This window comes from Budorcas taxicolor, chromosome 2, assembly GCF_023091745.1.
Source record: "Budorcas taxicolor isolate Tak-1 chromosome 2, Takin1.1, whole genome shotgun sequence".
NCBI lineage: Eukaryota > Metazoa > Chordata > Mammalia > Artiodactyla > Bovidae > Budorcas > Budorcas taxicolor.
Window position 1 is genome coordinate 70,583,041 of NC_068911.1, and position 12,169 is coordinate 70,595,209.

At 45.3% G+C, this 12,169-nt stretch overlaps 1 non-coding gene across 1 annotated transcript; it reads left to right on the plus strand.

Moving 5' to 3' along the window:
• Window positions 1-11,700: 11,700 nt before the first annotated feature.
• On the plus strand, window positions 11,701-11,808 carry LOC128044022 (U6 spliceosomal RNA). Its single transcript, XR_008199012.1, has one exon. It is a non-coding gene; the product is annotated as a U6 spliceosomal RNA (small nuclear RNA).
• Window positions 11,809-12,169: the final 361 nt, after the last annotated feature.

Below are 12,169 nucleotides of genomic sequence, written 5' to 3' on the forward strand. Positions count from 1 at the left end.
GTTTTAATGTCATATGGAGAATGATGTTTTCATTCTCATTAGAAAAAAGGGAGCAAAGTCTTTGATGATCCTCATCCAGGGTTCCTCTGCCCCCCCAGAAAGCATTCCCTGTGTTTCTAGCAGAGGATCTGACACCAGATTACTCTCAAAGCACAAGCAACCACCACCAGGGGTCTGGGCATCATCTGGGACCAGTGGGGCTGAGACAACGGAAGCAGTGGGTGACACTGCAGCCCAGTTCCTAGCAGTCACAAAGCCCATCGCTTCTGCAGAAAACGTGCTCACCCGACCGATTTCTGCCTCGTCATGAGGAAGGGAGAGCAGTCCAGTTACTAGCTTTTTGGTTAAGCATTACCCAAGGTGAACACACTGAGCCTCTGACACATTTGCGGTCGCACACCAGGCTCTATGATCACATAAAAATCCTAATACAGCTCTCAAAAGGCAATGTCTGCCGGTGGGCTGTGTAAGACTTAAAACATGGCACTGAGAGGGCAGACAGTTTTTTTTAATGCTTCCTGGTGATTGGCTCTCAGATCCCCCTTATCTCCACTGTCTGAAGACAGAGTGCCAGGGAAGGTGCTCCAGGCCCAGCTTCTTGGCCAACGAGCTGCATAAATCAACTAAAGAGCAGTGATTATAACAAGGGGAGGAAAGCCACATGCCTCTCTGGTCCCTCTGCCCCACCCTCAGCCCCATAACCTTGTCCTCATCTCAGGATAACACCAACTGGCCTTTCATCAGCCTCCCTGGAGGCCGGCCCTGGGAGGCTGGGAAGAAGGGAGAGTGCTCAGCTTCTGATGGGGAGAAAGGGGGATAAGACCATTCCTCCCACCGCCTACCTGTGCTCAGAACCCCAGAGCTTTCCCAGAATGTCAGGGTCTGATGGCAGGCTAACATTTTTGAACTATAGGTACAAAATCTGATAATTTCTGCTAAGTCCCAAAACAGAGCAAGAAGGTCCGAGCAATTCAGTAGCCTCCTGCCTGAATCGTTCCCACTTAGTGCAAAGTCCCCACTTAGCAGGGGATAGTCTGCATCTGCACTGCGGCTGCCTACGTGGACTGGGCTCCTCTAAGCCCGGGAAGGTCTCCCACAGCTCAGGGCAGAGGAGGCCGGACAGCAGGAGAGGTGTGTGGAGAGAACAGTTTTACCAAAAGACCTCATTAGAAGGCAACATTTTCATATTTACTCTGCACACAGTTGTGCTAAAATTCACAGCTGCTGCTTAACGTTTTTCTGACAAGAACACGTTAAACAAAAATATGTGCTGGGAGGGCAGGGTGCATAGCAAATAGCTTTTAATCATATTTAAATCGAATTTACCTAAACCTTGCAAATTTCAACTCTTCTTGTGCTACAGCTGACAAGCATCATCACATGATTCACAGATGCAACTTTTATTTTTTAAAAAGGAGAGTCTTCTTTGGCATGAAAACAACACATGCTGGAAAGATTAAGCCCAGCTTCTGCACATCAGTCAAGCCTACAGACAAGTCTGAGGTGAAGGGTGCAGCTTTGGGAAGTCATTCTCTTACCGGGATTTGTTTCCTTCAGCTCTTTCACTGCTCACCTCCAACGCTGCTGTAACAAACAAGCAAAAAAGCAGAATCGTGACAGCCACCTGACACCTGCAGCCCTCGGTGGCCACCAGGAACACTGGGGTCCAGGCAGTACTTTGCACTCACTCAGCTCCTGGCCAGAGGAGAATGGGCCTTACCTGCCATTATTTGACCTGACCAAAGGCAAGACTAACCCTGAGGAAGTCCTGCTCCCGAGCTATAGAACTAGATGAGATGAATAATTAATAATTCACTGGAACCCGAAGCGGATGGTAAGTGTGAGGTCAGAGTGAATAAAAGAAAGAAATGCTAAACAAAAAGACCATGTTTCATTCATCAGAAAGCTCAGAGATGGGATGTTTTGTTCAGCTGTTAAGAACCAGAGCCTCTGTTTCCACTCACGAGTTTTGGATGAAAAGAAACCAGTCTTGGATGCCAAAAAATTCCCAGGGGATGCTTGCAGAGAAAAGGCCCTCTGGAGCCCAGTCACCCTGGTTCCTGCATGTGGCTTGAGAGGCCAGTTGAATCTGAGGAGCCCATCAACACATTCTTCCCTTTCATATTAGTTCCATTCCTAGGAAATTTCCTTGTTGTTTTCAAAACAGGTTACTATTACAGGTGTGATGACCCAACTAATGCCATTCACTGATTCTTCTACCCATGTGTCCTTCATTCAACAAACACTTATGAAGCCACTCTCTGTGCCAAGCTCTGTACTAAAACCTGGAGCATCTCGGGACAGGCTTGTGGTCTGTTGTTTTAAATGCCTGTGTGCATTGGTGAACTCCACACAGTCACCTCCAGCCCAGACTTCTCCCCAGAACTCAGAATTCACAGAGCCAAGACCACACTTAGCATCTCTCCTAGAAATCTCATGCCATCCAAGAGGCATCTGATTGAACCTTGTCCAGATCCAGACTTCAAACCCATCCAGACTTCAAACCTCCAGCCTTGTCCATCTCCATTGAGGCACCTCCATTCTTTCTGTTACCTGCATTTTTCTTGGAGTTCAGCATGGATCAGTCAGAGTCCGTTTGGGAACTAAAAACCAGAGCTGTGTTCTTGTTCTTGTTTTCACGGGGCCATGTGGCATGAGGGATCTTAGTTCCCAGACCAGGGATAGAACCCAGGCCCCCTGCAGTGGAAGCACAATCCTAACCACTGGACCACCAGGGAAGTCCCATCAGTTATTTTAACAGAGATTAATATAAATCACTGTTAACCAGGTACTGGGGAACAGAAAAGGCAGAAGGTAGAAGAGGTCAGTGTAGGAAGCAGCCACCCACCCTCAACTGAGGGCACAGAGAGAAGTGCTGGGTTCATCTGAACCCACACTGTGAGGAGGGGCACACAGCTGAACCTCTGAGGTGGGAGCCATAGCCGGCAGGTGCAGTGACCTCCGAGGGGCCCAGTGAAGCTGGCTCTGGGAGCATGAAGAAAAGTGAGAAACTGGAACCGGCTACCACTGTGGTGTCTCTGACGCGAATGGACTCCTCCCCCTCCGAGCCTTCTAGCGTCCTCTGGCACCCCCTGCCAGCAGAACTTAACATGGACCGTGCTGGCAAAGCTGGAGGGCGGTCTGCAGGGAAACACGAACTTAAGAATCAGCATAGTCCACCTCTTTGGCTACTTAGCCTCTATCACCTTAACACAAAACTTTTTTCTCTCATACCCCACCTCCCACCTGCCACCAAATCCTCCCAGCTCTGCCAAAAATCTCCACGACGTCGCAGCTGCTCCTCACTGCACTGCCACTGTCCTGGTCTGAGCACCTCTGGGTCTCACCTGGATCATCACAATAGCCTCCCAAGCGGATTCTTTCAGTTTCTCCAGAGTCAATTCTCCACACAGAAGCCATCGTGATTGTATTAGTCAGCTGCTCCTGCTGCTAAGTCGCTTCAGTCGTGTCCAACTCTGTGTGACCCCAGAGACGGCAGCCCACCAGGCTCCCCCGTCCCTGGGATTCTCCAGGCAACAACACTGCTAGGGCTGCTGAAACAAACTGCCACAAGCCTGGCATGTTGAAACAACAGAAATGTATTGTCTCAACAGTTTGGGAGGCCAGAACTCTGAAATCAAGGTGTCCGCGGGGTCCCTTACTTCTACAGACTCTTGAGGGAGAATGTGGATGCCACATACCTCTCTCCCAGATCCTGGTGGTTGCTGGCCATCCTCGGGATCCTTTGGTCTAATAGATGCATCACCCCAATCTCTGCTTCTGTCTTCTCACTGCCTCCTTCTCCACGTCTCTGGCTGCTTCTGTGCCTAATCCTCGTCACCAGCACTGGATTTGGGGTCTGTCCTAAATCCAGCATGATATCATCTCAAGATCCTTCACTACAGCTACAAAGATTCTATTCCCTACTACGTTCTCACTCACTGACACGGGGGTAAGACTTCAACCCGTTACACTGACTGGATTAAAACCAATCAGATCTGGTCACCCCTCTGCTCAGATCCTCCAAGGTTCCATCCTACCCTGAGTAAGAGCTCCACTCCTACACGACCTGGATGCCCCACTGCTCTAGTTCCCCTCTGGCTGCTCTCACCCTCTTCCCCCCACAGAAGCCCCTCTGTTCCTCAGCCTTCAATACTTCTCATCTGTAGAGATTTAATTTGTATCTTTTACATAACTTGCAAGCTCCTATGTACCTTAAACATGTGTAATACAGTTATAATAGCTGTGCTTATGCCCTTGCCTACCAATTCTAACATCTGTGTGAGTTCTAGTTGGATTCTGATTGATGTTTTTCCTTATTATGTTCATATTTTCCTGCTTATTTGCATACCTGGTGATTTTTTTTGTGGATGCCAGTCATTATACATTATTCTTGTTGGCTTTTGGGTATTTTTGTGTTGTAAATATTTTCTACTTCTTTCCTGGGATCAGTTAATTTACTAGGAAATAGTTTGATTCTTTCTCACCTTGTTTTTAAGCGTTTTTTTTGTTTTTTTTTTTTTTTGTTTTTTTTTGTGGGAGCAGACCAGTCTTTAGTCTAAAGCTAATTATTTCTTACTACTGAGGCAATATACTTCTGAGTATTCTACCCCATGTTTAAAGAATTGTGAAGGTTTCCAGTCTGAGAGGTGGGAAGCGGCACTATCCTTGACCTTGTACAAACACTAGGTATTGTTCCTCACACACATGCACTGATGAGTGCTCTGTGAAATACTTACATGGAAGCCTCCACAGGTCTCTGGAACTCTCTCTCTGCAGCTCTTTCTTCTCTAGTACTCTGTTTAATGAACTCTAGCTATCTTTTCCTCAGACTCTCAGCTCAACATCCCAATTCAGGTAGTCCAACAAGTTACACATGAGTTTCCTTCTTTACACTATAGCCTATAAATGAAGTAAGTTAGGGAGATGGTAAGGTGTATTTCATTTGTTTCCCATTTCTTAGGAATCATTGTCCTTTGCTGCTTGACATTCAGTGTCTTGAAAATCACTATTTCATATACTTGTCCACTTTTTTTGGTAGTAGTGTTGGTTGTATCAATAAATATGGTCCCTGTTACTCCATCTTAGCCAAAAGTGGAAGCTTCTGTCATCTCTTTAAGATTTTTAACTGCTGTGATTTCTTTTCTCATTCTCAATAAATATTCACTTTCCTACTTTATTTTTTAACTGTCATTTTGTATTCTTTTTCTTAAAAAGGGCCCCACACTCAGGTTCTTGAGGTAAACCACCTGGTTTGGAATTCTGCCTCCACCACTGACTACCATTGTGACCTTGACAAGCCTGTGTACTTAAGTTTCTTCATTTATAAAACTAGGATGATAAAAAGTTTCTTCATCTATAAAACCAGGATGTTAATAGGACCTGCTTCAGAGTGCTGAGTACTGCAAAAGTTATCACATACAACACTTAGAAAGAAACCTAGAACTCAGAAGCCACTCTATACATGTTAGTTATTACACTTAGTTTTATTTTCATATTATCAGTATACAGGTGGTGCTATAATTTATGTAACAGCTATAGAGAGTGTGATGGCTTAGGATGGAATATAATACAATAGATGAGACTAGAGAAAGAGTAGGTCACAAAAGAAATAGTGTTAATGGCCAGAGTGTGAGATAACCAAAACAATACACTGCAGTGTCCTAGGGGAAAAAGTAGGGCAGCGTGCAACAAGAGGAAGAGGTGAATATGGTCTAAGCCACTAGAAATCAAGATAAGGACTTAAACATGACCCCTGGTTTGGTGACATAGCAGTCATGCCTAATGTTGTAAAATGAGGATATGAACAGGGCCCGCCATTTATGGTGGGCTTCCCTGGTGGCTCAGAGGGTAAAGAATTCGCCCACAATGCAGAAGACCTGGGTTCAATCCCCGGGTTTGGAAGATCCCCTGGAGAAGGGAATGGCTACCCTCTCCAATATTTTGGCCTAGAGAATTCCATGGATAAGGAGCCTGGTAGGCTACAGTCCATGGGATCACAGAGAGTCAGACACGACTGAGCAACTTGCTCTTTGCCATATATGGTAACAATCAGCATTAAATGAGAATTTATCTAATGCCTTAGCACAGTACTTAGCATATATTAAGTATTCAAAAATTTTAAGTTAATACAACATTGTATAGCAACTACAACAAAAAAATTTTTTTAATATAAACTGATATAGAAAACCAAATACAAGATTTTTATATAAGAAACCAAAATGCAGAATTCTCTGTGTTTATATACAGGTGACCCTTGAGCAACATGGATTTGATCTGTGAAATACTTTTTTTAAGTTACTTTGTTTCTATAATTAGCAATATTATGTTTACTTTTTGCATCACTGGATCCAGGCCATGTCTCACTCTAGTTTATAAATGTCAGGGTAGTTTCAGATTCTGTTCCCATTCTCCTTGGTTCTTTATCACCCATACCTCAAAGTATGACACTAGGGTACTTCTCTCTCTCTCTCTCTCTCTCTCACACACACACACACACGCGCACACACACACACACACAGACTATCCTACAAAAAAGCCTTGCTTTTGTCCAAGGGCAGTCATTTCACCCTACCCTGATATTTCTCCCTATCTTATTAAAGTAGTGTAAACATCATCAATGGTTAGCACTCTCTGGATTCAAAAGCCAAGGCCAATTCTGGTTCATTCCTAAGTCCCATGCCCACACCCTATTGGAGCTAGAAAAGATACCTGGGCCCCTCTGACTTTCTATATGAGAAATAGAGCTCATTCTCCATCAAGATTCCTTTCACATAAGGAGAATGTATTCTCAGCATCCAAAAACCAGTGGCCACAGTGCCTATACCCAGCCAATTCCAGGGGTCCAGAAAATACCCACCAAACCACAAAATTACATGGTTCTAGCAGATCAAACACCTTGAATTACATTTCTAAACTTTTTTTTTAATTTGGGGAGGCAACACATCTGTTCAGTCCTTTGTTTGTAATCTCTTATGGATTCCAAGTGAAAAATTGGTTCTGATTCACTGCTGTATGAGTCACATGAGTGCCATTTGTAAAGGTCTGTGTGAAGCCCCAAATTACATCTTTCAAGACGATAAGTATAACTTGTATCAAAAGGCAACTGATTTGAACCCTAAACACACCTGTGTTTAAAGATGCAGCTGTGCTACCTGGGTTTCTCTGAACTTCACACCATGAGTCGTTCAAGATGACTAAGTGCTCCAATACTTGAAAGTTTAATTATTTGATCCAAAAATTTTAGAATTTTAGTAATATGAGACAAAAATCTTCTTAAGAAATATAGTCCAACTTCCTAAACAAGATGTAGCTGTCACCAAATTGCAAGTCTGTGTGCCCAACACACAGTGAGGCCAAACAATACCAAGACATCAGAGTATGGAACAAAGAAAGATTTGTTGCAGGGCCATGCAAGGAGACAGGTGGCTCATGACTTGAAAAACCCTGAACTTCCCCAAAGCTGTCAGCAAAGAGCTTTTGTAGGAAAGGTGAGGGAGGGTCGTGCCATGGTTAGTTGTTTCAAACTTCTTGGTGTCAAGTCACGGTCAGGTCACAGTCTTCTTGTAAATCTCTACAAATGAATGCTATCCTCTGCTCTGACAAGAAAGGGCAAGTCCCCAGGCACAGCTCTTCCCCTCTAAGTCCAGGTCCTGACTAAGAGGAGGCAGATCTCAATTGGCAGCTCCCTCAGGGCCGGATCCTGCCCAGCTGTCATCGCTGAGGCAGCCAGGCGCCCAGGACCTAACTGGCCCTGAGACTCCTCAGGCCGCCCAAACGGTGGTGCAGGGTGGGTAGCATGTCCCACAGACTGACCCAGGCAGATGGTCCAATATGTTGCAGAGGCAGGGATAGGGAAGATGTTCACCACTGCCTCAACACCCGGACCTGGCCAGTGAGTGGCCCTGAGGAAGCTGCCTGAGCCCTGCGGGGCACAGCCCCCAGCCTGTTCCCTGGGCCCCTCCAGCTCAGCTGCTGGCCCAAGGCCCAGTGAGCTGGAGGCCCCAGGGAGAAGGCCAGGATCTGCCTCATAACTCGTTCTCCACTCCCCCCACATGCGGGCTGCATCCCGCACGAACGACGGTTGGGGGCTTGTGGGAGGGGCCCACTGCACTGCCAGCCAATGGCTGAGTGGGGCCTGTTGCCTAACAATAGGGTGCAGAGTAATGGCACACAGCAATAGCTAGTGCTAATGGCTGCACTCCCCAAGCTCTGTTACATTATGAACATAATTTTACCTTCTCTTAGAGATTTAGGGTCACTCATAAAAATATCAATAAAGGGTCCAGTCTAGAGTAGATTTAAGATTCTAAGTGTTCTTTAACTTTACACTAAGTGGATCTAGATAGACAGTTTTGAATTATTTGGATTCTTATAGTAGTTTTTCTTAGAGAAGGCAATGGCACCCCACTCCAGTACTCTTGCCTGGAAAATCCCATGGACAGAGGAGCCTAGAGGGCTGCAGTCCATGGGGTCGCTAAGAGTCAGACACTACTGAGCGACTTCCCTTTCACTTTTCACTTTCATGCATTGGAGAAGGAAATGGCAACCCACTCCAGTGTTCTTGCCTGGAGAATCCCAGGGACGGGGGAGCCTGGTGGGCTGCCGTCTATGGGGTCGCACAGAGTTGGACACGACTGAAGTGACTTAGCAGTAGTTTTTCTGGCTCCTCTATTGTTGACACTCATTTCCCGTTATTATCAGTTTACCTATCTATAGTAGTTTCTTCCACATTTAACTATCTGTTGCTTTTTATACCTGACAGCTAAGACAAATTGTGAGAATTACTTTATAAAGTTCATGTAAATGGATTCAGAATGGGGCCCTGAGAGATTTCACATATGAATAATCTAAACTTGCTCTGACACACTTTTTTGAAAATAGGTAAGTATAAATAAATAAAATCAATGGAACATCTTGTGACATCGACTTTGGAACTTCAGATGTTTTGTTGGCTTGCTTTGTTCTTCTTACTTTGTGATTCTTGGCCACGTCCTATATTGGTGAGGGTGACCTGTGGTAGATTTCCACCATGGAGACTAGGCTTCAGGTTTGCTTCCTTCTGTCTAGTCTTGGGCATCAGCTTGGTTAGAAATATAACCAGTCACTTGGATAAGCAAATAATGGAAATATCTCCCAGAAAAGCTTGTCAGTTGTTATGACCAGAGACAGAAAGGCCAGACACAGTCAAAAGGTTATGTCACAATGATTTCCTCATTCCTTACAAAGAATTATAAAAGCATGGGGTCTTGCCCCAGCCTTAGCTTTCAACTGGAAGAAGAACCTTTGTCCTCCTAGGTTTGTCTTCAAGTGAGCCAATTCCCCACCGGGAGCAAGCAGCTGTCACACACCACACTCCCATCCTGCAGAAATGGCTCCCAAGGGCGCTTCTTTCATGGCGCTTCTCCCTGCTGCATACCATCCAGCCTCAGAATTTCTCTGTGCCCAGAGAAACCCCTACCCAACCCTTCAGTATCATCCTAGGGAGCATTTTCAATGGGTGAGTGAGTTTCCAATCATTTCATTCCTTAAACAGCAGAAATCTCAACTGTTCCCAGGAGTCTGTGCAGCGGCTCAGAGAAGGGCTCTACTGCCTCCATTCCCCCCAGATATTCAGTCACAAGATAGCCGTTCATCCCTCAGCACTCTCTCCAGTCTATGGGGGATTCCCCAGGGAGGCCGGGACTCCTGTCCCCGGAACCTGCATCTCAAGTTCCCACTCTCTGCTCCCTAGAGAGATTGGCTCATGAGCTTCTTTCCAGGCTTTTCTCTCCGGGCAGCTTCTGGCTCACTTGACCTATTTTCCAAAAGCTCAAGACAGAGGGCAAAGAAAGGCACTGAAACACTCTGGGTGCTCTGCTGTTTCCCAGTTACAAAACCTGACTGCAAAGCAAATTACCACCTTTTAGCAGTCCCACACCTCACAGACTTAATGCTTGATTTAAATTGATGATCAGCTTGTGTTTCTTTCCTTTCTCTGGAGTAAGAGGAAAAAAATTTATTTTCTTTCAGTAGATTCTGTATTTATAAATATCATTAGAGGTTAAACATTTTCTTAATGACAGGAAAAGTCAAGATTTCCTCTATTCACCCAACCAGGACAGAGTTACTTCTCCTTTCATTATTAAAGAGTTTTCTCCCCTCTCCAAATCCAGCTCAATGCCCTGGATCTCTAGGTATATGGTAGTTACTCAGGAACTATTCATTAAGAGAATGAATGAATGGATGAATGGATAGATGGAAAAGTGTGTTTGTATCATCATCCACCTGAGTGCCTCCCCAGCTGGAGGGAGAACCTTCACACTGCTTCCTGGCAGCTCTTCTTCAGGGACCCACTAATCAAACGGGCCCCCCTTAAGCCTATTTGGCCATCATACAATAGAATTTAATAATGAATACTATTATTTACTTCTTTGTTTTGCAGAGAGCTGAATGAAAACCTGACCTCCCTGGGCCCAGGTAGAATTTCTCCATGATTGGTTAGACGGTTTTGTGTTTCCAGTACCTTGGCATCCCTTTGGTCCTGGAACGGCTGTGCATAGCTGGGGGCCAAACAGGAGTTCAAATGACTCCTCCAGGGCTCTTCTTTGTTATGAGACTGTTGGATTTGTGGTCTTTTTAGAAGCCTTGGCATCTGCTAGCCAGCTCTAGAAGCCGTCTTTCCTCAGATGGTCCAGCATGCCACACCCAACTGGGAACTCCACAAAGACAAGATCCTGGGCTACTGACCCCAGAGTGTGGGAGGACAGGGGCTCAGTTTTACAAAACCAGGCCAAGCTTCACTATTACGGCTCAGTGATTGTAACTTCCCTGATCTCCCAGCCCCTCCCGTCCATTTTTCCCTTTCCTGGTTCTGGAGGCAGTTTTCCCCTCTCCACAGATTCCCTAATTAACAATTCTTTCCTTTTTTTCTCTGCTCCGGTTCTATCCACAGCTTCCTACTCACAGCATTAAAAACCACAGATCTGATCCCGCTTCTGATACGGTGTAGCCGAGACAGCTTTGAGCCAAGAGAAGATGGGTTTGTGGTCACGAGAAGCAGAAGGAGCACCCCTGGGATGAAAAGAGGTCATGCCTGTAACTCACAGAGAAGTCCCCTCACAATAGCTACTGTTGGAATATTAATTACATAGTCTTAAATTGACTCCCCTGTCACGGAGAAAGTGGGCAGCACACGTGGGACGCTAAAGCTCCCACGACGAAACCCAAAGCCTCGAAGGGCAGGCACGGACGGGGTTCGAACCCAACATCTTCGGTTTATGAGACCAACGCCTTACCACTCGGGAAGATCCCCTGGAAAAGGCAATGGCACCCCACTCCAGTACTCTTGCCTGGAGAATCCCATGGAGGGAGGAGCCTGGTAGGCTACAGTCCATGAGGTCGCAGAGTCGGACACGACTGAGCGAGTTCACTTTCACTTTCACTAAAGTGCCTCCCCACACATTGCTTATTAGTGCCAAGGGAAAAAAAGACCCCAAAACCAGCCAGGATAAAGAAACTGTACAACACCTTGACCAGGTCCAACTTTATATCATCTGTGTGGGGCAGATCACATCGTCATGCAGCTCCAAATACTTGGACAGGACTCACATCACTGGGCAGTAATTGGACTGAGGTCACATAACCTCAATCTAACCAGTATGAAATACCTACAAGCATGCATACAATGAGAAACATGCTATCGAAACAAAATGGTTTGGGGTGCTCACTTTGGCAGCAAATATACTAGAATTGAAACAATATGAAAAAAGATCAACACTGCCTCTGCACAAAGATGACACAGAGATACCTGAAGAAAAAAAAAATGTTCATGTGATGGGAAAGTGGGGATTGACATCATGAAAGCCAGATTAAAGGAGGTAAAAGGCAGGACAACAAAGTCCAAGACCTGACTTTGCACTGGATCCTGTATTGGAAGGGGGGATGCTTGGAAAGACACTGATAAGTCACCTAACAAAATTGATATATGGAAGGGAAATCAGATACATGTACTTTGCCAAGTATTATTGTTATGTTGTAGAACACTGTCATTCTTAGGAAATTCACACTCAGAGATAAAGGGCCATGAAGCTGGTAACTTATTTTCAAACTGTTCAGAAAAAAATATATTATAATAATAGATATAGACATGTATATTATCTACATGTTATATAAAATTGTTTTCCTTAAC